The sequence below is a fragment of the Sceloporus undulatus genome, chromosome 4 (genome assembly GCF_019175285.1).
Source record: "Sceloporus undulatus isolate JIND9_A2432 ecotype Alabama chromosome 4, SceUnd_v1.1, whole genome shotgun sequence".
In the NCBI taxonomy this organism is placed as follows: Eukaryota; Metazoa; Chordata; class Lepidosauria; order Squamata; family Phrynosomatidae; genus Sceloporus; species Sceloporus undulatus.
The window spans coordinates 195736337-195762858 of record NC_056525.1 but is presented as its reverse complement, the minus strand read 5'-3'; the positions used below and the strand labels follow the sequence as shown (position 1 = coordinate 195762858).

The 26522-nt window shown below is 39.9% G+C and overlaps 1 long non-coding RNA gene across 3 annotated transcripts; it reads right to left on the bottom strand.

Annotated features, from left to right (window-relative positions):
- Positions 1-7427: 7427 nt before the first annotated feature.
- LOC121927716 lies at positions 7428-21895 on the bottom strand. Of its 3 annotated transcripts, none has more exons than XR_006103313.1 (6): positions 21677-21895; positions 21163-21224; positions 14460-14513; positions 9830-9909; positions 8707-8825; positions 7428-7764 (listed from the first exon to the last, which is right to left on the bottom strand). It is a non-coding gene; the product is annotated as an uncharacterized LOC121927716 (long non-coding RNA). The 3 variants fall into 3 exon arrangements; XR_006103311.1 differs by having other exon boundaries at positions 7429-7764; positions 21662-21894; XR_006103312.1 differs by lacking the exon at positions 14460-14513 and having other exon boundaries at positions 7430-7764; positions 21662-21890.
- Positions 21896-26522: the final 4627 nt, after the last annotated feature.

The following is a 26522-nucleotide window of genomic DNA, read 5'->3' as shown; positions in this document are numbered from 1 at the left end:
TTACAATTTTAGATCTGTATACAGTATGGATCAGAGTAGCTACCCAAGGTCCATGGGACTCCTAGGTCCCACCTGAAGTCATGTTACTGAAATTTGCCATCAAGTTCCAACTGTTGGATTTAAGCAGTACTCCACTATTAAATCCACTGAAGCATATTCTGCCTGTTTTAACAAAGTCTTCACTGTTTGTTGCAAAACTCTGGTGACAAACTGGGAAATCTAAGTGAAAACAAACATTTCCTGCTTGTTTTAATTGATTTTTCAGTTTGCTGCCAAATTTTTGGAGGTGCTTAGGGGAGCTACAGCCCAGAGCAAGTCCTGGGAGGTAAAATTGTTCCCTGGACTCACTCAAGTTGCCCACTGTAGGTAAATATTTGATATAAATATAGACATATATTTTATATGAACATTTTGAGAGAACCAGTGTGTGTACCAGAGAAGACTGAAAGCATCACATATAGCTAAACATGAACAGGTGGCAAATGGCAATGTCAAGCATTTTTTTAATCAGGAGAAGGCCAACTCTCCATTAGGTCTCCCTTTGCCTCCATTATGCACAGTCAGGTGGGTTTCTTAGGGGGAAGGTGCTGGGGGACAAGAGGCAGGAGATAAATTTCCTCAAAGTCTCCTAACCAGCTTTGACATTTGTTCATTAACCTAAAATGCTGCCCTCAAATATGACGGAAAGCACTGCCCCCTTACCTATTTCTTTGACTGCAATTCCAGTTGGATTCTATATGCCAAATGTTGATCATGTTTGTCTCAAGCAGCAAAATGTCTTGAAAATTTCGCTGAACATTTAAAAGAATGCAGTCTTTGGTCTGGAGATCTGTGTACACTAGTACCTTTGAGCTGCTGTTTGTAACCTAACTCCTATCTTTGTATCTAGCAGTCCTGCAACTCCCAGGATATCTTGTCAGGTATTAGTACAAAAGAAAATCTTAAGCTCTCTTTTTGCATTTGCAAAAGTTTGAATATAATTTGAAAGGTCAGTGAAGGAAACTGGTATATCTGAAAAGCAAAACGCCTAAATGCCCATGTGGATCTCACACACACCCCTTCTTGGGCCCCATGTTGCAGTCAATATGCCATATATTTTAGATCTAAGCATTAGCCTAATCATGTTCTGACTAAACTTATGTTTAAGTATTATCTTTAATGGGGTAGGATTAAAATTGAAAGGTCCACTGAGAGTTTTAAAAATTCCATCCATTTCATTTTTATTTTTTTTATTTTTTTTGTGATTATGAAGTGTAATGTAACACCCCATCATCATTTCTTTTTTTTCTGTCTAGAGCTCCTGTGTTTTATTTATTTAACTTCCATTTTAATTACCTATGAAATAATACCTCAGCTCCTTACTCTATGTAAATCTGTTTTTAAAAAATCACTGAAATTTCCTGGCAAATAATGTAACTCAGAAATTTGGTAGGTTCCATTAGGAAATCCAAACAACAATGTCTTCCTGATGTTGAAAAAGAAAAAATTGACAACAGGATGTACATGCTTTTGCCATTTAATAAAACAGAGCATTCTTCCATGTTTTTGTATAGAAATATTTATTTCCAGACTATATGTAAACCAAAAAAAGGCCACTCCTAAAAATGTAATTTGGAAGTGTGTGTGTGTGTGTGTGTATGCTTAGAGCCTATTAAAACGATGCAATGTAGTGGAATAGCATGCTGTTTGTGGCTTCGATGCATTTTTGAAAGTGACAAGGACTTTAGCACAGGCCACTTGTTTTTAATTTCACTGCAGATAATGAAATTAGGAACAAATCAGTGCAAGAGCCGAACACTCTTCATGGTGGGGAAGAAGAGGCAGCGACAACATGTCAGGCACCACTGTCCGATGTGGGCTTCTAGCTATTGAGATGAAAAGCCAAGCTTCTGTTTTGTCCAAGGCATTATTTTGACCTGGAGGAGATAAAGAACATTAAACAACAAACATTTTCTGCAAAGAGTTACTGTGTCTCTCCCCCCCTGCACAGACACACACACCAGCTCTGTTTACATTAGGAAATCTACCCAGGGACTGAGGGAAAGGGGAAGGCGGGAAAGATGCCTTTCATCGGCTCCTCTCAGTTCCACTGGCTCCAGTTAAAGCTGGCCCCTGTTTCTCGGTAAGCTTACTCCACTCCAGATGTGCCTCGGCTCCAGAGTGGCTGCCATGTACAGTAAATCGGCATCTGAGGGCTCGTCAATCTGGAGAGGAGAGCAATTGTGGTCTCGCCAGGCCACCCCACTGGCACACACAGAAAGCTCTGCTGCTCCCTCACTGGCAAAGGGAAAGAAAGGGGGGTAAGGGGCAAAGGGGGGAAAGGTGAGGGGTTGGGATCCAGCCCAAGAGGGGGTGCAGGCTGAAGGAAGCCCTCCTTTCCTTGAAGGCCTTTGTAAAGTTACTTGTCCATGTTTTACACATTAAAAGCAAAAGGGGATGGCTGTCTGGCGCTAGGAGACATTGGCTCTCTCCAGGCCCCTGTGGAGAGGCTGGTTTAGGATGACTTGTAACCAGAGCAAGAGAAACATAAAATAGCTTGGGAAACTCGGCCAATTAGGCATTACATCTCAAGGAAGGGATTTCACTGGTTCTGAACTCACTTGCGTTTGGTTTGTCTTTTTTATATATATAAAAAGGCATCTCTTTACATCACTGAAGCAAGCTCCTTCTTTACTAACGCAGGTTGCATACACACTGCAAAATAATCCGGTTTGACACCACTTGAACTGCCATGACTCCGTGCTCTGGAATTCTGGGGATTTGCTCTGGTGCCACAACAAACTGCAATTCCCAGAATTCCAGAGCACAAAGCCATGGCAATTAAAGCAGTGTCATACCAGATTTCTGGAGCCACAACAAACTGCAGATCTCAGAATTCCATAGCATGGAGCCACAGAAGTTAAAGCGGCATCAAAATGGATTTCTGGTGCCACAACAAACTGCAGTTCCCACCATTTAATAGGAATGAGCTGGTGCAGTTAAAGCAATGTCAATCCAGATTATTTCTGCGGGGTAGATGAAGCCCAAAATGTGATAAAATAACTACAATGGCATCTCATTCAGAGCTCAAAAGATACTCTGAACAGCTCTATTCACAACACAGAATTTACCTAGCTGTCATTTACATTTAGAGTGTAAACTAAGGAAGTGTTTAGATTGCTCACTCTGGAAAGAAATTATGAAACTTGCAAGTTGCATTGTAATTTCTAACCCCATTCTTGTTTGCATTGTAAAATGCTTGAAAATTAGTTGATTAAGTAGCATGTTTTCTAGCATCTTTAAGGTGCATTCATTTTCCCATTCAGTACTCTTATGTCACAGAAATTATGTTGCCCACTATTTTAGCTTTTAATTTGACGCTTTAAATGAGTAATTGTTAACTGAAAATGAGTGTTTGTTCAAATGTAAAGTCACACTGTAAGGTTCTGGTTAACATCAATGAAAGAATTAACAGTTCCTATTTTGCACTCATACTATATTCCTGTCACTCTTTTATTCTCTCTCTTTTTCTCTTTCTCCCTCTGTCACCATGGAAGTGACATTTTTCACCTGGGTATTTTTCAGGTGCCAATGCTGAAAATTGTAAAAATACCACACTACGAAATACAATAACATCCACAACCCACGAAATAGTGATACCTTTATTTCAACAAACAAAATGCATAAAATACATGTTGCAAGCTTTCAAAGTTCCACTGGCTTCTTCATCAGGCAAAGGAGTTAAAAAGAGAAAAAAATATGCTGATGCATCATGAATTTTGTGCTTTTCAGCTGGCCATATAAAGGGATCACTATTTCGTGGATTTTGGATGTTATTGTTATTATACTTTGCTATATGGCCAACACAGATACCCCTGAATATACTATGAAATATAGTGTATTACACCCATTCATCAACCCGCATTTGCCCACCCATTGAGAGTTTGCAAATGAAAGAAACCTGATTCTCACAAACAGTTATTGAAATGTCTAAGGTATACCATTTCAGAATGAAAATTTAAAAACCACAGCTATCCACACGTAGCTTGTGGATATTGGGGGAGATGTTTTCTATTGATCTGAGTGTTGGGTGAGGCATTCCACTGTTTGAGTCCTTACTGGAAGTTTCAAAAGGTACATAGATCTGGGAACAGCTTTAACTCTCTGTTGTTGTGTACCTTTAAGTCCTTTTCTACTTATGGCAACCCTAAGGCAAAGTTATCATGGGGTTTTCTTGGCGAGATTTGTTCAAAAGGGTTTTATTTTTGTCTTCCTCTGAGGCTGAGACAGTGTGACTTGTCCAATGTCACCCTGCAGGTCTCTATGGCTGAACAGGGATTTGAACCCTGGTCTCCAGAGTCATAGCCCAGTGTTCAACCCACTACACCATGCTGTTTCCCCCATGATCCACACCAAAAAAACAAAACTGTTTTTGAGAACATGGCCAGAATGAGATGGTAAAATAAGAAGATGGAAAACAGTTGTCACCGTCCTGGACTGCAAATGAGGGGATATCACATTGCTGAATGCTGATTTATGTTTACAAGATAAAACACCATCAGCCAAAAAAGACTAAGGCTGCATTTGCACTGCAGAATAATGCAGTTTAACACCATTTTATCTGCAATGGGTCAAGTGATGGTGAACCTTTTACAGACTGAGTGCCCAAACTGCAACCCAGACCCCACTTATTTATTGCAAATTGCCACGTCCCTCTGGCTTTCTAGTAAGAAACTCTGGCAAACTCTGTGCTAGGGCGACAGCATGTGTACCCACAGAGAGGGCTCTGAGTGCCACCTCTGGCATGTGTGCCATAGGTTCACCATCACTGGATTAGAATTTTGGCTTTTGTAGTTTTCTGAGCTATTTAGCCTTCTCGATCAGCAAGCTCTGGTGCCACAACAAGCTACAAATCCTAGGATTCCATAGCATTGAGCCATGGCAATTAAAGCTGTGTCAAACAACATTATTTCTGCAGTGCAGATGCAACCACAGTAAAAATGTAACATGTTAATTTTCTGGTTGCAAATTGGTTTTCATATAGGGAGCCCTGAGGAAAGTAGCTCCATTCTGAAAACTGATGTCATACAATGCATTATCTATAAACACTATGCTCTAATACTACATGCATGTCTTTATTGAGCATTAAACCTGTCCAAGTGAAAATTGCTAAGCCCTCTGTCTTTGAAAAGGGGGAACCCTACTGATTTTTGTCCTCACGATTTTGGAGATAAATAATACTTTTATTTAGTTAGTTTACTCTTTTAGATCTGAAAACCAAGTATGATAGTATATCTAAGGCAGAGATGATTCGCATAGGAACATGACTGAAATCCACGTTACTTCACATTTTCTAGCTTTGAAATTTCAATGTATTAATTTTTAAAGATTTCCATAAATGGTTTAACAACAATACTGTGATAAGAATTTCACATAAGACTTGCATTTATTTATTTTATTTTATTTTATTTTTATCCTGCCTTTTTCCTAAGTTGTGATCCAAGGCAGCTCTTGGGGTGTCACAGCACTTATTTGTATACTAATGGTTTTCAGATGCAATCCTCATATATTGCTAGTATGTATGGTATAGATATGCAGGTGCAGGTACTACAAATATACAGAGGTGCAGCAATTCCTTTCATGTGCCATTTTTAAAAATTGTCACCCACACCCAGAACAGATTTTACTAGCTCTTTTTCACTCCAAGCATGTCTTGGTTGTAATCCTATACCTAATTTTCTGAGAGAAAGTCCCACTGAATTCATAGGAGTTTAATTCTGAATACACATGTAAAGGCACTTGTGGGCACACACAGTACATCTAAATGTTGTAGGACTGTAACTCTTATGATTTCTCAATACTGGCTGTGCTGGTTAGAGTTGTAGTCTAATATTAAAACATCTACAGATGATAGGGTTGCCATAACCCGGCAGCCCCCGTGCCAATCACGGTTTTGGGGGGCCCCTCCCAGTCCTGGTCCGGTTTGGGCCCCCACCCATGCCTTGTTCCCAGTTTGGGGGCCCGCTCCAGCCATTGCTGCTGCTGCTAATGCGGCTGCTGCGGCACCAACCCACCTCCTCCTCCAGCTCTGCCTTCCTCCTCTTCCTCAGCGGCAGAAGCGCCTCCGCCACCGCGCCCCCACTGTGAGGGCTTGCGCGCCACCCAGGCCTCATCAGGGGCCAGTGGCAGCGCACACGCCTGCCCTGCTTTCCTCCGCGCGCGTGCGCGTGCCAGCCATCATAAGGAGGAGGAGGAGGAAGGAGCCGGAGGAAGGGTGCCTGAAGGCCAGGGCAGAATTGGGCCAGAGGAGGAGGAGGAGGAGGAAAGCTGAGTCAGTGGCCATTAGGTCTTCCTTGGTATTTTGGAGTTTTTAAATTATATTTAAAATATAAAATACTTATTTTATTTTATTTTTTTAATTTTTATTATTGCTTTTCATTTTTCATTTTATTAATTTTTATTATTGCTTTTCATTTTTTATTTTATTAATTTTTATTATTGCTTGTTTTTGTTTTATTTTATTAATTTTTATTATTGCTTGTTTTTGTTTTATTTCATTAATTTTTATTATTGCTTGTTTTTGTTTTATTTTATTAATTTTTATTATTGCTTGTTTTTGTTTTATTTTATTAATTTTTATCATTGCTTGTTTTTGTTTTATTTTATTAATTTTTATCATTGCTTGTTTTTGTTTTGTTTTATTAATTTTTATTATTGCTTGTTTTTGTTTTATATCATTAATTTTATTATTGCTTGTTTTTGTTTTATTTTATTAATTTTTATTATTGCTTGTTTTTTATTTTATTACATTAATTTTTATTATCAAATATATACACCCCTGCCTTGTTTTTTATTTATTTTTTCATTATTTTTTATTATTAAATATATGCAAGTGCATTTTTTGTGTATTTATGGTGCTTTGAATGCAAACAAGTCTGCCTTTCTTGGCCAATTATAGTGGTGGTGGTGGTGGTGGTGGTGGTGGTGGTGGTGGTGGTGGTGATGATGATGATGATGATGATGATGATGATGATAAATAAATAATAATAAAATAAATGATGATGATGATAAATAAATAATAATAAAATAAAATTTTTATTTATATAGTTAATGATGATGATGGTGATATTGATATCAACAAACCTCTGAGGCACGGCCAATGTAACTTGCTGTGATTTTTACAAACTCATGCGCAGTGAAGAAAAACCACAGTCCCTTGCCCAAGTACACACTTCTGAGAAATAAAGTTGAACCCGAGGGCAAGTACATTTCTGCCATCTGTCTAAGAATAATGCCAAAACGTCCTCCATTTCGATCATGCCTAAAAACATGCATTTATATTAACATTTTTTGAAAAAAAACCTCAATTTTTGTGTGTCCTCCATTTTTATAAAAATGTGTCCTACATTTGAAAATGTTGCCCTACATTTCTCCTACATTTGTCCCGGTTTGGAGGTCCTCACTTATGGCAACCCTAACAGATGACCATCTCTCCTGTAAAGGACTGTACTTTGTGTTACTGAATACATCTGGAAGTATAAGGGAAGATGAAAGGAAGGATACAAGCTCTACATTTTTCCTTTATCCAAGAATGTATAAAAGAGACATAAAGCAAGGAAAGCAATGTATTCCCTTTCCTTTTGTTGTCCTTTATTGCTTTTTGTGCTTTCATGTATATACACACACACACACTTTTTATAGGGATAGTTATAGTGCAATTAAACTGAGATGTGAAATGGACGCCAGACTGTTCTTAAATGTTCCTTAAAGTCCAGTGATATGCACCTGCAAAGAAATGACATAAAACCTGTAACAATAATATTAGGTGGTTTTGCAGAATAACAAAACATCTATTTGATTCAGGTAGCTTTTTGAGAACTTACATAAAAGAAGTTAAAGATATTAAAACTGATGATGATTTACCAGACTTAAATGGGTATATTTATTTTGTTTCTACATTATAAAAACTGCTCCCCTGCTAGTGCTCCTCTTTTCTTTTTTCTTTTTCTTTTTTTAAGGAAAAGCATTGTGAATCCATTAGGCTCAGGTCTGCTGACGAAATAAATTATTTGACTCCTCTTATCTATACTAAGGATTCTCTTCATGGCAGTAAAATAAATTATTAATTTAGATTCATATTGCACTCAGTTAATTTTTTTGACCCCAGGATTCACTGCAAAGCTACAAAGGTTAATTTGAAAAGGAAAAGGAAAGGTGAAATGGGATGCTAGTATTGGACTAACCAGGTACAAGACTGCATTTTGACTGGCATTATTTAACATACTAGTTACACAGCAGAAATCTTGTTCATATGTGTCAAGTCACCTGTTGACTCATGGTGACCTCATGAATTTAGTAGAGTTTTCTTAGGAAAGGAATACTCAGGGGTAGTTTTGCCAGCAAATTCTGCTGAAATATATCCTACTGCACCTAGATTTAGACAACCTGCATTACATATTTGGGTGGATGCACATAATTCATGTAATCTGAATTCTACATTGTGTTCGGGAGACTTATCATATTTTGAAAAGCAAAAAAAGGACACATTTAATGACTGACTACTTCAAACCACTGATTGTTATGAGGACTCTCACTTGAAATACCCCTACTATATAAACTGCGATAATTGCTACAAGACATATTCCTAACCTTCCTTGTATTTAAATAATAGCATTTTTAACTGATTATTTAGCAATGTTTAATAATACCAACAGTTGATCAAGTTACCTCAGCAATATCCCAACACAACCTAGGATTAGAGACTCCTCTCTCATACTTGCTCATCTATTACTCCAGAAGGCAGGTTCCCAAAATAACCCTGCCAGGTAGGGTGGCAGCAGGGAAAACTGTCAAGAGAACCAAAAAGAAGAGCTGTGAACAGTGAAAGTGACTATGGAGATTATCACACTGCCCTTTTTCACCCTTCCCTCCTGACCTAGGCGCAGGATGAAAACTTTTAAGAACAAAAACAAGATTGCAGAATGGGATAGTAATTCAAAGTCATCAATAACAATATTCCCATTAGCCTCTGTTTCAGTGATTTTAATTAAATATTTACATATCCAATGATCCCAAACCCAGTGTTCTTTATTTAGACATTCAGCCAAAATACTACATTACCATAGTCTCATCATCCTTCTGTAAGGGTTTTATCACATTAAATAACTTAAGAAAAATCAAGTCATTAACTTTTAAAAAGTAAATGCAGATGTCAGAACCTAGCTTTTACCTAAAGTCTATCAGTCACAGTTACCTTTGTAACTCTTGGTAACTGCAGCTTTTATTGATTGCATGAGATTGATGTTCTCTGAGGTTGTTTGTTGATTAACTCATTACTCTTCATTACTAAATTACTTCAGATACTTCATTAGTAAAAGCACTACACTGTGGGAAATACTATTTACACAGATACTTTGAATCCCTGTCAATCAATTAGATATGCCTTCTGGGCTGTATTCTCCTCAGTCAGTGTTCCTCCTTTAGCTTAAGGGCCAAGAATCTGTTTTCTGGTCACCTTTCTGAAACCACAGGAGATCTTGTAAATACTGTGACCCCTCACACCAGAACCTGATATATCATGTGAGTGCTGTTCAGAGGATAAGTAGAGGAATTTCTTTAACACAGGGGGAGGTTGACCAGCATTGTAATCTCCTGTAAAGACAATATCAAGCAGCTTCCTTTGAGAGACTGAAAAGGACTTATTTCTTTAAAAGGCATTTGTAGAGGTAGTCTGCTTTTCTAAAGCAGTACAGATTGACGTTTTCTTTAGTGTATGTGACTTATTAGTGCAAAGCACCCTTGTGTGTTATTTAGTGAACAGAGAACTAGTAAAACATGAAGAATTTCATACCCAACACATCCTAGCTGACTGTCCTCAGTACAGTTTTAAAATGTTATATCATCTTCATTTTCATTCTTGGACCTTTCTTTCTGAAACAGAACACACACATAAGTATATACATACAATATACATAAAGTAATAGCTTGGAGTAAATAAAAGGCTAAACAATTAACTGAAAACTCACAGTAGCCTGATGCCATAGCTGTGACATACCTCTTTTTTTTTCTTTTTTCTTTTTTTGAGTTCATATTTACCACTGCTTTCAATTCTTTTGGACTATGGTGAAGCAAGATTTAACAGGAAAGTCCTGTCCTGCTCAGGGGCAGGGACAGAAAAGGATTTTCCTAGGAACAATGTATTGCTATGAGCTATCTCACTGTAATCCAAACTATTTGAGGGAAGGGGGGGAGGCTTGGTTCATTCAGACTATTTTTTTATTTGATTATTGCACTTAAACAAACAAACAGTTTAATTTATATACCGCTTCATACTGAACTCAGAGTGTCTAAGTGGTTTACAACTGTAAGCTAATTGCCTCCAACAAGCTGGGTACTCATTTTAGCAACCTCGGAAGGATGTAAGCCTGAGTCAAGCTTGACCCCTTTTGCTGGGATTGAACTCACAGCCTTATGGTTTTGAGTGAGTGGCTGCAGTACAGGCATTTAATCAATGCACCACCAGGCTCCCTACACTTAAATCTTGGCTTTTTGCAAGTCATTCATTTTTATTTCCAAATGTGAAATTGTATTAATTTTGTACATGTCCATGCATTCTTTCAGTATTCTATCTATGCACTCCTTGGAATTTGGTGGAATCCAGAATGACAAAAATGATTCGACACGAAACATAGCTAAGTTAGCATATCAGGCTTTACATACCACAGTTCAACATCTACCAATATTTTGCAAATGTGTCACTTTCCCACTTCATTAGTAAGTGGGAGAATTCAGTGATAGATTGAACCAAGGTTGTATCATTGTGGTGTGGATGCAACCATTCTGATCACACAGCGATGTGTTACCATAGTGCGATCACCTTATATGGAAAAGATGTATCATTTTAGAAAAGATCAGTGGCAGAGATACATTGTACAATTTTCTATGACTCCTTTCAACATATTTTTCTTTCTTTTTTATTCAACAAAGAAGAAGAGTTTAAAGAGTTTACAAATTAGGAAAAGGATGCATATGTGGAGCTATACATATGAAACAGATCTATTCCATCTGCATTTAAGGACTGGAATATGAGTGTTGCTTTATTCTATAATAATCCAATGGTCCATGTAGCACTGTAATAGCTATTCTGACATGCATAATAACTGGACCAGCAGACAAATATCCTTTTAAATGAAGATGCCAGTAGTGTTTTGCATGAACGCCTGTTACCCAAATGTCAGAGTCCCAGGAGGGCACCCACAATTAATATTCAACAGGGAAATTTTATTAGTTCAATTGAAACAGTGATAGGGCTCAGGCAACTTAAAGCAGGGACCTAGCATGTGTATGTCAATTCTGAAAAACAAAACTCCAGAGTGCAAGGTTTGAATTAGTTTTATTTATTAATCAGAAGGAAGTCATCATCCACACAAAGGGATTCTCTCATGCACACATCCAAGAACTAATGATATAGAAGGCAGTAGCAGACAGCAAATTTGAGGGGCACAGAGGACAATATTATACCAATTTCATGGCTCAGTAAGCTGCCTGGGGACTGTGGTGTGGCCAGCAAGCTGAGAAGTCAAGCGAGATGCAGACAAAAAGGTATCTTATTTAAGTGAAACCCATTTGGTGGTGCCCAAGCAGGCATGTTTATACTGTAAAAATTATTCCGGGGCAGGATTCGGAATTAGAGTGGATTTTCCAGAAGAGAAGAATGGGAAGGAAAGTTGCAAATGATCAGATGATCAATGCAAATGTCCCTGGACAAAGGAATATTGCTCCCAGAGGGAGGTACTCTTGGCTTACTGTTTACTTGTAAACACAAGGCTTAGCACCCAGAATTGCTCCTATGGGATTATGCAGATCCTGATCTTGATCAATCTATCCCTGACTACAGGCTCTTGTACTTCTCCATGCTGAGCCTCCTAGATCCCCAAATATGGTCCTGGATCTCATTATATATATAGCTATTTTCCCACTTTGGGGAAGTCTTCTGTCCTACCATTGAACTGTGACACTTACACCATCTTTGTATGGAGGACCTGCCCTCATAAATGAGGATTATAGTAAAAGGAAAATGCTGCCTACATACTCCCATATTGACTGAACTGCTGCAGTGTCAAAGTGTTTACATTGACTTTGCAGTAGCCACTGGGAAATTATTAACAAGCAGTGAAGCATCTGTGAAGGAAGCATAAAGAAGATTTTAACACAAAAATAAAACTAAGGTTTTGGGTTTTTTTTTAAATAAAAAATAAATAAACAAAATAACAAAAATAAAACTAACAGACTAGAGAAAAGAGGACTGGGTGCTCTTTATTTTTAAAGTCTGCTTTTATTCCATGGTAGGACTCAATGGAACATGCATGGAGTTCCCATTCAGTGTGCCATCTAAGCACTAATTAGATACAGAGCTGCTCACCTTTAGCAAACAAACTCCATTATGTGACACAGACCAGACTTCTTAGCTGCTAAGACTCAGCAGAAACAGTAGACAAAGGGATTGTCTACATGGGCCAAATGGCCCAGCTTCCCCCTGGCCTCATGTTGTCTAGAACACAGGCCAAGCTTCCCCCTGGCCTCATGTTGTCTACAACACAGGCCAAAACACCTGTGGCAGGATTAGTCCTGATCCTGCCTGTGCAGACACGGATCCAGAGGATCTGCTCTGACCCCAGGGTAAAAAGCCTTTATCCCAGGGTAAAATAGTCCTGGTTTTGTCTAAGAAACTCTAAGGCAAAACCACAGTATTCTGACAGCCCCTCCAAGCTCCTTACCTTCCCATCTGAGAAGTCCTCACTCTGTCTATATGGAAACAGGATGTCTGGCCACATGGCACCCCATTTTCGCATCAGATGGGGTGATTGGGGGGGGGGACTTCAAAGATGGATCACGCAGGGATGTAGCCAGGGGGGGGGATCTGGGGGTCCAGACCCCCCTCCCTTCCATTAGAAAAATGAATGGTGTGTGCTGCTGCGCCGCCGCACTCAAGCCCCATTATAATGGTGGCACTTAGTCTGGAACCCCCCCCCTCTTAAAATCCTAGCTACGTCCCTGGATCACCCACAGGAAAGGTAAAGACTGGTCTCAGGTCCTAAGTCAGGGCAGGGATGGGTGTGTAAACATCCATCCATCTCCATGCTAACCCAGGGCTAACCTAGGTGAGCTCCAGAAACAGGATAATATGGAATCAGCCCATGCTATTCTGCCCTGTCTGCTCAGACCCAGAAAAAGAGCCTGAAAAAACCCCTGTGCATGAGTGAGGCAAGTAGGCCTGTGTGGTGTTGAGTAGAAGGTGTGGGGAGAGGCAAGGGGCTAGAGAAGAATGGTGATTGTTGACCATGTAGACTGAGGGTAGAAAAAGGGCATGTGCATGGGCAGCACCACTGATGAGGAAGGAATGGGCCTCCTGAGAGAGACTGTGCCCACTGAGGACATCTTATTCAAGAGATAGAAGAGTCAGCCCTGTAGACAGTGGGCTGAGGTTTACTCATTTGTCTGAGTTGAATGGCAATGTCTCTGGCAGATCCTGTCAGTTGTAACTGACTAAGCCATTTATGATTTTAAAAAAAAACTAAAAAAAAAACCTTTTTAGAATATTTTATTCACAAATCTCACATAAGAGTTCAGATAAAAGTGTAAAAGTCAGTGGCACAATGGACTTGAAATCTGTGTTCATCTTTTACTAAGTATGCATTTAGTGCCCCCAGTTTGCTAGGTGCTGAAGTGAAAGGCAGTTCATTTTACAAGAGCGTGACATTCCTTTCATTAGGGTGAAAGCTAGTGAGGTTTCCAGTGAATCATGCCCCAGGTTTCCTGCTTCTCAGCTCATATCTTCTTTCAGTCTACACAAAAACTTCAGTGATTTTCTGATATGAATTCTTGGGGGAGCCAAAGACCTGCACCTTTTGTGAATTAATGCAGGGCTCTTAAGACACATGGTTCTGTTTAATGTGGAACATCTGACAGTAGGGTCTGCATATCTCTTTGTTCACATGTATTAAAAGGAAACGCTGCATAATCAGTTTAATCGGGGGGAGTGTGTGTAAGTAAACCCATTTACTAGAAAAATCCCAGACTCAGTGGGTATAGTCCCTTGAAGCCAATCTGGATATCTTATAAATACATTTATAGTTTTATATTGAATCACTTAATCCTGTTTGGCTGACTGCACTATGGACTAAAAGAAAAGGCATGGCTTTACACTAAATCCCATCCTTCACCTGTTGTTTGCAAAATGTTTTCCTTCCTTTACACTTCAAAGAGTAATTGTAGATGACTGGTGGATTGCTAAACTACATTGCTATTTGAACCAGATAAATTATTAACTGGTATTATGCTCTGGCAAGGTAGACATGTAAAAATTCTGTTGCACATTTAGAAATCTACCTGAACTCAATATATGCCCAAATGACTGTTTGCAAATTGCAGCTGTAATTTTATAACAAGTCATGTTTTCAAATGAAAAGGAAAAATATTACCTTATTCATTTTGTATTCTGTTTCTTCTGCTTTTTGTAGTTCCACCACTGTTTACTGAAGGTGAAGCATGCAAAGTAGAACATTAAATTAGACTAATGCCTGCCAAATAGTTGATATGTTTTCAAAAGTGTTCTTAAAAATACTGATAGTATTTTAAACTTTTCTAGCTAAACTTTTATATTTACTATATTATTATTATTATTATTATTATTTTCTTGCTAAACTTTTCTACAGGCAGCACCAGGTGACACTCCAGAAGAGGGGTGACACTCAGCCCTTCCCTGCCACACACCATTCTACTCATGAGTAGAGCAGTGCACAGCCATGGGGTAAGGGGGCGATTCCTTTTGGCCCCACCCCCAGAAGCCCACCCCCTGCACTAGACACCCCAGACAGTGATGACACTGCTCTTAATGGTTCAAAACATTATTTCTATCATTCTCTTTTGTTATAATTCCATACATTCATATAAATTGATGTATTTTACTATGTGAACAAAAATACATTAATTTATATGGATGTATGGAATCACAGTCCATAGTCCAGAAATATGGATGAGAACCATGAAGAGATGAATTAGCTAAGAAAGTTTAAAGTCATTCATACTATCAGTAATGTATTTTCATTTATATACTGTGACAGTGTACTGTAGTGATTTGAATGTTAGACTACACCTCTGGAGATCAGGGTTTGCATCTCCTCTCAGCCATGAAAACTCACTGGGTGACCTAACACAAGTCACACCCTCTTGGCCTGAGAGGGAGGCAAAGGCAAATCTCCCTCTGAACAAGTCTTTCAAAGAAACCCCCTCATGACAGGTTTCCCTAAAGGTCACCATAAGTCCCAAAGGACTTGAAGACCAACAACAAGAAGTTTACATATTAATTGCCCTTCAAAAACATTCCCATGGCAGCTAGAAAATGAAGCATATGCAGCTGAGCGGTGGCAAGGCTGTGTGGTTTAGTGGTTTGAAAGTACGGAGTTACAAATAAGGAGATAGGGTTTCAAATATTCACTCAGCCATGAAGCTCACTTACTGATATTGGACTAGATACTGTCTCTGTCTCAGGGATATTTGTGAGTTAAAGCTGTTGCAAAAAACAACCATACATATCCCCCTGGAGTTCTGGAAGGAAGAGTAGGATAAAAATGTCATTGGTAAATGTATTTCTGAAAATGGTGGTTACTCTCACAGTATAACCATGAGATATGAAACATAAAGACATTGAGCTAAATTCAAATAACCCCAGCTACAACAGGCCAGTTGGAATGAATGGTATTTGTTAATCACCAGTTTCATAAAGCCCACTGATATCAAAGGGTCTACACTTTTTATACTAGCAGGTGAATATCCCGAAAGCAACACTGATATTTTTAAAAATAGGATAAAGAAAGTTATCTTACACCCTATGGATAGAACTACAGGTTGCGCAAAATGCAGAACTTCCAGCCCTGTTGTCAAGTAGCTCATTCTTCCCATGTAGTGAAATTCATGTACTGTACATCCTTACCATTTTACTCACCCTTAATACACCTCCCTGGCTGCTGCAGATGGGAAAAGGCTCGATGTGATAATATTAGGCTGCCAAAACTTCATCTTTCTTGGCTCAGAAAAAAAAAATCCTAAAGGATTCTTAAAGTTTGCCTCATATACAAACAAACATAATTCTTCTCTGGCTCAGATTTTAATCCCTTCTCCTTCACTGTCCCACCCACTAGGACTCAAAATGGCACCCACCCATGTAGAAGAAGCTTGGGAGCTTCAGTGGGACTTAAACACACAACATCATTTTCCATTCCAGTGATTCTAGTGCTAACCATCCCAGTCTCAGTGCTCAATGGAAATAGATATGATGCCAGGAATTGGCGACAGCCACAGACATAACCACTTCCACCTTTCTTTTCATCTGCTCCATGATAGACGTTCTTTGCTTTGGGTTGCAGGACAGGACTGTGGTGCACACAGCCTAATGGACAATTGGCTACAGCAGGGCTGTGTACATTCTAGTGTGAATATTAAAGGAGGACATTCTCCTGTGTGGACATATCACAATGTTTACCACATTCCTACAGTAAAAAATAAATTGGAAGGATGTTATGAATAGATTTGGAAGTGTAGTATTATCCACAGCAGCCTTTCAGAAGTCACATTTCCCGGGTCTATTTGGAGTTTGTACACTGTACTAGGACATGAGAGGTCCCCATCCATTGCTGCCAACAGCAGAGAGTCCCTGGAGGCTCAAAGGATTGAGGTTAAGTCTAGACACTGTTGTATCAAAACAGATTTGGATTGACTCAGAACAATCTGGTCGATCTTTCCAATGAAAGCGGGGAACAGACCAGCTCAGTTTATGCTAAGCCAGTGGTGTCACTAGGGTTGGCGCCTCCTGGTGCAGTAGTTCATGGTGTCACCCCCACCCCCACATTGACCTCCTCCCATACCACACCACACATAATATTTTTGTACTAATGTTACTCATACACAGTCAGTTCTTCTTATACATGGATTTTTTAAATACTCGGATTCAAGCATCCACGGTTTGAAATTGTTCAAAAAAAGTATAAATTTCAAATATCAAACCTTGATTTTCCATTTTTTTTAATAAGGGACACCATTTTGCTATGTCATTATATTTAATGGGACTTGAGCATCCACCGATTTTGTTATTCATGGGGAATCTTGGAACCAAACCTCAGCATATAACAAGGGTCCACTGTATCGTAATTCACATATATCACTGAATGTAATGGCACAGTTGGGAAGAAAATTAATTCATTGGAGATGTGGTGCTGGAGAAGAGCGCTGAGGATACCATGGATAGCTAAAAAGACAAAAAAAAATGGGTCCTCAAACAGATCAAGCCAGAACTTTCCCTGAAAGCCAAGATGACTAAATTGAGGCAGTCTTACTTTGGCCACATAATGAAAAGGCATGACTCATTAGAAAAGACCATGATGCTGGGAAAGGTATTTTATTTGTTTATATTTATTTAATTTATTTTACTTCTATGCCACCTTTCTCCCAAAAAGGGGCCCAAGGTAGCTCACAAGGTAAAACATTACAACAAAAAATTTTAAAACAATGAAAACTATCTAGTTGAAATAAGTAGAAAGAGAGGAAGTCTACATGCCATGTGCATAGACTCAGACAGGGAGAACATGGGCTTTAGCCCAAAGGACCTGAACAGGGAGGTAGAAGCTAGGAGGGCTTGGAAACATCTCATTCACAGGGTAACCACGAGTCAAGATCAGTTTGAAAACAATGACAATAGTTGTGACATAAACAACTAGCTAAATTAAAAATGTACCTTTAAATTACAATATTATATGCACAGTCTAGATGTAATTATGTGTACATAGTGGTATGTGATTAAAGTGAACATTTGGTAATATGAGATAGTTAATTTAAAAGAAAATAAAATTTAAAAAATATTTTTAAAAAAACCCTCAGGCCATTCTCCTTCCACTGAGCCTTGATCCATTTACACCATTTCTTCCACTGAGATCCAGTATTTGCAAATGCCACAGCCCATTTCTGCCAAAAGGCAGATGTTTTGAGACACCTTAAGGTGTCATCTGGTGAAATCTGGGGGGGGGGGACAACCCTGCTAATGACACCCCTGTGCTCAGCTTGTCTAAAGTGAACATGGGGAGGGGGGAAACCAGCTCCACCCTCCAGGGCTGGAGCCGGGACACAGGATGGAGGTGGGGATTTTCACTCGCTAAATCGCCGCCATTAGCCCAGGTCCAAGCCATGTCTCAACCATACTCCACCAGCACATTTTAGAAGTCAGAAAGGTTTCCCATACCACCACCACCCCACTGCTAATGTCCCATCTCTCTTACTCTCAGCCTACCCTGTGTTCAGCAGGAAGACAGAAGAGGGCTTCTTGTGTTCACTTGAACTTTATTTATTTACTTAATATTGCAGGTTTCTCCTAGTGCAGGATTCAAGGTGGCTTACTATATGCAGCTAAAAAATCAATGTTACAACACTAAATACCCAATTAAATAAGTTATCCAGTTGAAGCAAAGTACTAAATAAAAACATTTTAAAATATTTTAAATGAATTAGAACAGTTTTACAACTATGCACTGAATTAAAATGGTGTAAAGCTGGAGAACTGTCTGAACAATCAGAAGCCATGTATAAAGTTCTACCTGTGTTAAAGTTGACATGAGTAGAAGCTGCCTTCGTGCCTTAACATGGGCAAGGTCTGAAATATGGACCCCTCATTGACTGTCCAGACCCAAGACTGATGTACCAACTGAATCTTCCTCTTATAGGTCTTGGGGTCAGAATGTATGGCCCTGTACTTCCTTCATAGGACTTTATCACACAGGGAAAATCGGGGGAAATTGGGGGTTTAAAGAGTCAATATCCTGGGAAAATCATGTGATTGCAGTGAAGATTTTCACCACAACGCTGCGATTAAAGAGAACTTATCCTGGGAATAACCAGGGAATAACCGGCAACAAATCATTCATGGGAAATCCTGTGAATGTTTGTTGCTGGCTATTCCCTGGTTATTCCTGGGATAAGTGCTCTTTAATCACAATGTGTGTAAAAATCTTCACCACAATCATGTGAGTTTCCTGGGATATTGACTCTTTAAAACCCCTATTTTCTCACAATTTCCCCTCTCCCCATGTGATAACGTCCATAGATTGACGTTTCCTGGCGAGGCTATGTGTGGTTATTCAGGAGAACTTACATTACTATAGAGTTTATCAGAGCCATCATGGCTCCTACTATAATATTATAATGTGTGTAATACAGCACTTTAAAAAGAGTGACTGTTCTGCTATGTTTCCATTAAGTTATTATTAGGGAGAGAAAACAAAAGGGCTAGATTTTTATTTGGACTGCATGGCCTCTTTGATACTACACAATTAAAATGGAATGATGGAACTATAATTTTATAGTATGAAAGAGATCACATAGTCAAAATACATTTTAAGATCTTTTGTCATTGTTTTCCCTAGCCATGGCAACATCCTATAGAATCCTGGGATCTGTAGTTCCAGGAGGGGTGCTTAGAATTCTTAGCCATAGCACTCTAGTGCCTTCCCAGACTACAAAACCCAGGATCCCAAAGGGTGCCAGTAAAGTAGGGTTGCCATCCTTGGGGACCTCCAAAACGGGAGAAATGTAGGACATGGTTTTAAAATGTAGGATTTTTTTGTTTGTTTGTTTCCTGGCCAGGAAATTAAAAAAAAAAGTCCTACATTTTTAAACCTTGTCCAAGGCCTTGCTGGGGTCTGGGAGACAGCGTCTCCCAAGCCCCAGCGAGGCCTTGGAGGACTACGCCATCGCGGAGCCCCATCCAGGGCCTGGCTGAGGCTTGGCAGGCAGCGTCCTCCAAGCCCCAGCCAGGCCTGGAGGACTCTGCGATTGCGGAGCCCCATCCAGGGCCTCGCTGGGGGGGGAATCCCGGGGGAATCCCCTGCCTCCCCATGCGCCCGTGCCACCTTCCCCCGCCTCCTCTCCCCCTCCCTGCGTGGAGGAGATGCTGCCTCCTTCCACCTTCGCCTCCTCCACGTGGCCTGGGGGAGAGGGGGCGGAGGAGGAGGGTGGCGCGGGCACTCGGGGAGGCACTGCCTCCAGCTTCGCCTCCTGCGCCCCAGGCAGGCCTCGCTGCCCTTTTCTTCCTCCCCGCCTCCCTGAGGTGGAGGAGGAAGGCAGCGAGGCCTGCCAGGGGCGCAGCAACCCAGGCTGCAACCGGGGGGCTCCTGGTTTTGGGGCTGCACCCGTGCCGGGAGGGGCCCCGGGCCCCCAAAATCGGGAAGTTCCCGGTTGCAGCCGGGTTATGGCAAGCCTACAGTAAAGTAGAATCATAATGCCATAGCTGCATAGTGTGAAAGGGCTCTATATCTAAGTAGATTATTGCACTACATTCTTAAAACATTGCTAGTCCACTTTAACTGTCTGATTGCCTCCTGTTGCATTTTGGGGTTTGTAGTCCAGCAAGGCTTAAGAGCTCTCTGGCTGAGAATTCTAAATGCCTCTCACTAAACTACAAGTCCCAGAATGCAACAGGAGGCAGCCAGAGCAATTAAAGTGAATTAGCAATGTTTTAAGAGTGTAGTACGATAATCTCCTGAGTGGATCTTTGAATCTGAGTGAATCTTGCCTCTTCCAATGTGATTGGAGCGGGCAGAGGGAGAAGGAGAGGGAGAGAAAATACTAAAGTATAAAGATATATCATTAAATACTAAAGTTAAGATTGTCCATGCCACCGTATTTCCATTTCTATATATGGCTGTGAATGCTGGATAGTAGGGAAGCTAATAGGAAGAACTTGAAAGGTGGTGCTGGAGAAGAGTTCTACAGATTCTTTGGACTGCTAACAAGACAAGTCAATAGGTTCTACAGAAAATCAAGCATGAACTCTCACTAGAAGCCAAGATGACTAAACTGAGACTGCTGTACTTGGGATATATCAGGAGAAGACATGACTCACTAGAATAGACAATAATTCTTGATAAGGTACAAGGCAGCAGGAAAAGAGGGAGATCGCATCCCAGATGGATGAACTCAATCAAGGAAGCCAAACTGTAAATTAGGATTTGGCTGTGTCACCTTTCAGCTGAACTTTGGCAATCATTTGCTAACCATAGATATTTTTGCATGTACGACAAATAGGATAAATGGCACCCATTTACTGACAACTAAGCCTGGCAAAATGGAAAATGGCATTACCTCAGCATTCTGCTGCCTGAAGTGTCTTCTTCATAAAGCTTCATATGTAAGTCTGACCTTGACTGCAAAAGAAAAAAGAAAACAAATCTTTTTAATATTCTGCAAGTGAAGAAAGATATGGATATTCTATTGTCAGATGTTTCAGCAGATGTTCTTGCTAGCTAAACTTCTTGATGTGGCAAGCATTTCCATTTCTTGAAGGCCATGTGTTTACATAGATTTGATGAACAGTAACAGATTTGGTTGATTCTGAGTCTCCATTCCTAGGGTAGATCTTCAAAGACAGAAGTAAAAGCCAACAGGCCTTTCTTTTTAATAAAAGATGTCTCACCAAAGCACTGCAAGAAACATGACTAGTATTTTACCCATAGAAATAAAATATATTTATTTTGCTTTCATCCAGGTCAGTTATTATTGGTGGCATTTTATGTACCATAAACATTGGCTTCATTAGCTTTGAGGAAGCTGTGGCATGCAGATTTAATCAAATAATTCTCACCTTTCATGCACACACCATAATCAAAATACTATAAGATTGAAACTAAAAACAGCTCTGTCACTGCTGAAAGCTCATCTTGAAAATCTTCACTGTCCTTATGGCTCCGAAGATATGGAGCAACAGCTCTTTGTCATCTGGTGTGTTGCTTAATAACTGAACTCTGCACAAATTAACATAGTTGGCAGAGAGATCATGTTTTTTCATTTAATCAGGAAAAAGTGGCTCATTCCCCAGAAATGGATCAGTTGGTACAGTGACAAAAGCTGTGATCAACCTATTTTTCATAAGAATGACAATGTCTGTCTCTTGAGGTTCAAGACAATGAGTGGAAAAATCTACATTTCCCAGCCTGTTATTTCACATTGACCACTTGGCCATTGGCATTTCACTATAAATTTTACTAAAGAACATTCACATTTGCCCTTTTCTGCCTTTTTGAACACAGTGTCCTGCCCTCTTCCTCAATGGCTCCTCTTCCTTATATCACAGTCCCCTCCAAAAATCTAGACTTTACCAAGCTTTGACCAGTGAAAATAAAATACAGGATTCAGTGTTGGTTACAGAACAGTGACTTTTGCTCAGTGTTATGCTTGCTGCCAGCAGATGAACAAAACTGATAATTTTTCTGGCAGCTGTAAAAAGAGTTTTTAAAAGTTTTGAAATAATAAACAGAGTAAGGAAAGTGTTTGCTTGTTTGTTTGTTTTTAAATTATTCACATAATAGTCCTTGTTTTGTGAGACACTTTGCATCTCAAAATAGTTTTGTGATCCACCTTGTGTCCCACTCTGGGAGAAAGGCAGCATTTAAATGGAATGGATGAATGGATGGATGGCAGACTGGATGAAGGCTGATATTTGCACAAACCTGTCAACAGTTGCTACTGAACACCCAAGCCTAAGAAAGTTCACTTAAATGGTGGGTGAAACTTCATTACTATTGCTACTGCAACTGAGAACCAGTACTGTTCATTCATCTAGAGTCTTTCTGAAGAATTAATTGTTCTCTTTCTGTAAGCCTTGCACTGGATGGAGGCAGGTTTACCTTTTCAAGTGCTTCATATTCTGAAATAAAGAACCAATTTTAAAAGTTTTCTTTGGATTGCCTTTCATAGAATCATAGAATTAGCAAGGACTGCAAGGGCCACCTACTCCAGCCCCCTGCCATGAAAGAATCTACTACTAAAGCACTCTTGAAATCATTAGATTTCTGTTTAATGACTGAAAAAAAAGTTGTCTTCATTGTTCCCATTGAGCTCACTGCCATTGGGATTGGGATTTTGGCCAAATGAGCCTTATTTGATAGTCTGCAGATTCCTCTTCCATACTAAGACAACATACAGATGATGGGATTCTGATATAATCACTTCTCCTCCCATTTTTCTTTGCATACTCCTCTTTAACCATCTTTGCCTGGTGATGAAACCTTGAAAACTTGCCTTTTGGGTTGATTTAACAAAGGTATTACCACCATATTGATTTTGGACTCTGTTTTGTGGTCAGAATAGCTACTTGCATTTGATTCATTCATTAACTTCACCATCTTTCTTTCTTTCTTTTTTTTTTTTTTAAAAAAGGAGTACCACAATCACACTGACATTTTATATTTAACACAATATTTATGATAATAAGGATCTTAATTACAATTGCTTTTGCTCTTGACAGTAAATACAACTTTAAAATAGTGTTAGAAGTGATATAGTGCCATATGCCAGTGTGACAGTCTGTAAAATCTTCTAAATCATTGTTGAGGATTTCTTTTTCTGATTGCATTCCCTGAGGGATATGAGTGTGTACATGTGGAAACAGAAAGATAATAAAGTCTGTGAGACATGCATGTTCACATCAAGCAGTCTCCTCTTCATACACAGCCATTAAACTATACATCAATTCTGTTATGAGGAAAGATTGCAATATTTGGAGCTCATTAACTTAGAGAAAGGCAAGGAGGGGACAGAGCTGGATACAGCAATGGTCCCCAACCTATAGGTCTCCATGTATTGTTTAAATTCTTCACCACTGGGCATGCTGCCTGAGCTCAAGTTGAACAACACCAAGCACTGGGAACTACTGTTGTAGAGAAAATGGATAATATTCTCTAATAGTCTCTCCTAACAATAGGAAGTTTCCATTCCCCAAGACCATTCTTGATGATTCAGAATAGATAAAAGGAGGAACACAGTGCATAGATAACCTATGTAATTTACTACCACAAAATGTTGTGATGGTCATTAACCTTAAAAGAAATTAAACAAATCTATGGAAGGCAAAGCTACTACTAGTCACTGTTCCTTTCCCCACCTCTAGATTTCTTCCATGCTGTGTCCACACAGTTTTGTTTTGTTTTATATGTGAAAGCATTTTCAGTTATAACTTTTTTGTCTTTTGTGTCTTTTTTCAAATTGTATGCATTGTTTTCATGCATCCACTCATTATATATAGCATATTTGTATGCAGTCGTTAAAATGTATGCATTTTTCTAAGCACTAGAAAATACACTAGACTAAACATGCTTACCAAGTGTTGAAATTTGCATGTTTTCAAATCATTAGTATGTACTACCACCATCATCATTCCAGCCATCATTCCAAAATATGATCTAACCAATATCTCCAGCAAATTCACCAACAATGTAAGGAACAGATTTACACTACTAAGCATAATTGACTGAGAACCAGAAGAGTTTTGGTCTGAAGCCAAGGACATAATAAAAGAAGAATGCAGACATACACTTTCAGTGGGCAAAAAGAAGGAGAAGAAATCATGGATGATAGATAAAACATTAAAAGCAATAAAGGAAAGAAGAGAAGCAAAACAAAAAGGAGCTAAGAACCATGAATTCAACAGTACAATGGCTAGTGCGTAAAGATAAAGAAAACTACTACAATGAGCAGTGCAAAGAAATAGAAGACAAAAACAAAAAGGGGAAAATGAGAGACCTATTCCCCAAGATCAGGGAAATGAAAGGAAAGTACAAACCAAGAACTGCGATGCTCTATGACAATAAAAATAATAACACAATTCAAGACCAGGAAGGAATAAAAAATGGATGCAATACACAGAAGAGCTGTATAAAACAGATGACAGATTTAAGGACACATGGAATGAAGAGCCATATGAAGATGAACCCCAAATTCTAAAAAACAAGGTAGAAACAATAAAAGAAATGGCAAAAAACATGTCATCAGGAACACATGATATTGCAACTGAGCTGCTGCAATCCACATTGACAGAGTCAACTATAGTGCTAACTAACATATGTCAACAGATATGGAAAACAAACCTATGGCTGGCAGACTGGAAACGATCAATATAAATCCCCATGCACAAAAATGGAGACACAAAAGATTGCAGCAACTAAGAACCATAGCACTAATATCCCATGCAACCAAATTATGCTCAAAATTCTATAACATAGGCGGTTTACAGACCGCCCTTTGGGGCGGCCTTTTCCTGCCCCTTTCCTTGCCAGATCGGGGCCTCAGTTGCCACAGCGGCAGCCTCTGAGGCCTTGATCTGCCATTTTCCATGCCGTGGGGAAGCGGCAAAAGGCCGCTTCCCCGCGGCCTGGAAAGGGGTGTCCTTGGGGCTTCATGCCTCAAGGACACCCGACAGCGGTGGGGACGAAGAGAAAGGGCCGCTCGGCCTCTTTCTCTTTTGTGTTGCTAGTGCAGCCATGTAAAGGCTGCACCCAGCAACACAAACTTGGAAGGAGCTCCGTTTCAGAGCTCCTTCCAGTGCCACGGAAAGGGCGCCCCAGGCGCCCTCGCACAGCGCCAGGATGTCACTTCTGCGCCGCTCCATTTGAAGGCGGTGCGGTCGTGACGTCCCAATGGTGGTGCCCATGTAGAATGGGTCCCGCCATTTTGTATGTACTAGGTAAGGACTAGGGTTAGGGCATCCGGAAAGGACGCCCTTTCCTAACCCTAGTACGTACCTAGTACGTACTTTTTGCGCCTCTGGAACGCGCCATAGACTCCAACCATACATGGAGAGAGAAATCCCAGAGGTCCTTGCGGGGTTCAGGAAAGAAAGAGGCACTAGGGACCACAATGCAAACGGATAAGGGAGTGAACCAAGGAGTTCCAAAAGAAAATCAGCATGTTCTTTATAGACTACAGCAAAGCCTATGACTGCGTAGATCATGAAAGGCTATGGAACACCCTTAAAGACATGGGAGTGCCAACACATCTGATAGTCCTGATTAGGAATCTGTACTCAGGACAAGAGGCTACTGTCAGAACAGAACATGGAGAAACAGAATGTGTGATGTCCTGCCAGGACTGATTGAATTTCCCCTGCATTTTCTTTCACATTGGTTCAGGCCTTAGATTATTTTAGTGTAGAAAAGTTCATTGTATTAGTTTGTGGGAGGAGCTGTAGGTTTCCCCTGCGTTATTTCCTGGTTTGGTTTGCCCTTTCCCAACATGCTCTGCTGTAGCTAGAGGTTTTTGGTGGGGAGCAGTCTTTGCTGTGAGCAGGCAGAGAGCTGTCTTTTTGGTGGCAAACAGGCCCAGACAGCCGGAAAGGGCATTTCTTACACCTCAGCCGAATTAGTTACCATCAGCAAGAAAATAAAGGAATTCAGGAGCTGAAAGACCCTGCACCAGCTCCATTGAGTGAGGAGAGCAAACTAACATCAGACCCAGAAAGATGACATCCGGAAGATTGCTGAAACTGTAAAGTACCTTTTGTTTAGAGCTGGGGAGGAGAAAACTCTTTATTTTGTCCTTTAAATTAAATTTCCCCCCTTTTGAACTTTACATTCAGCTTCAGAGCCTTTTTTGGGTAAAGAGTTTGATCTCACCAGGGTACCGGCGTTGCACACCCAAACCTGCCACCACCTTTAGTTGGGTGTGTCTTC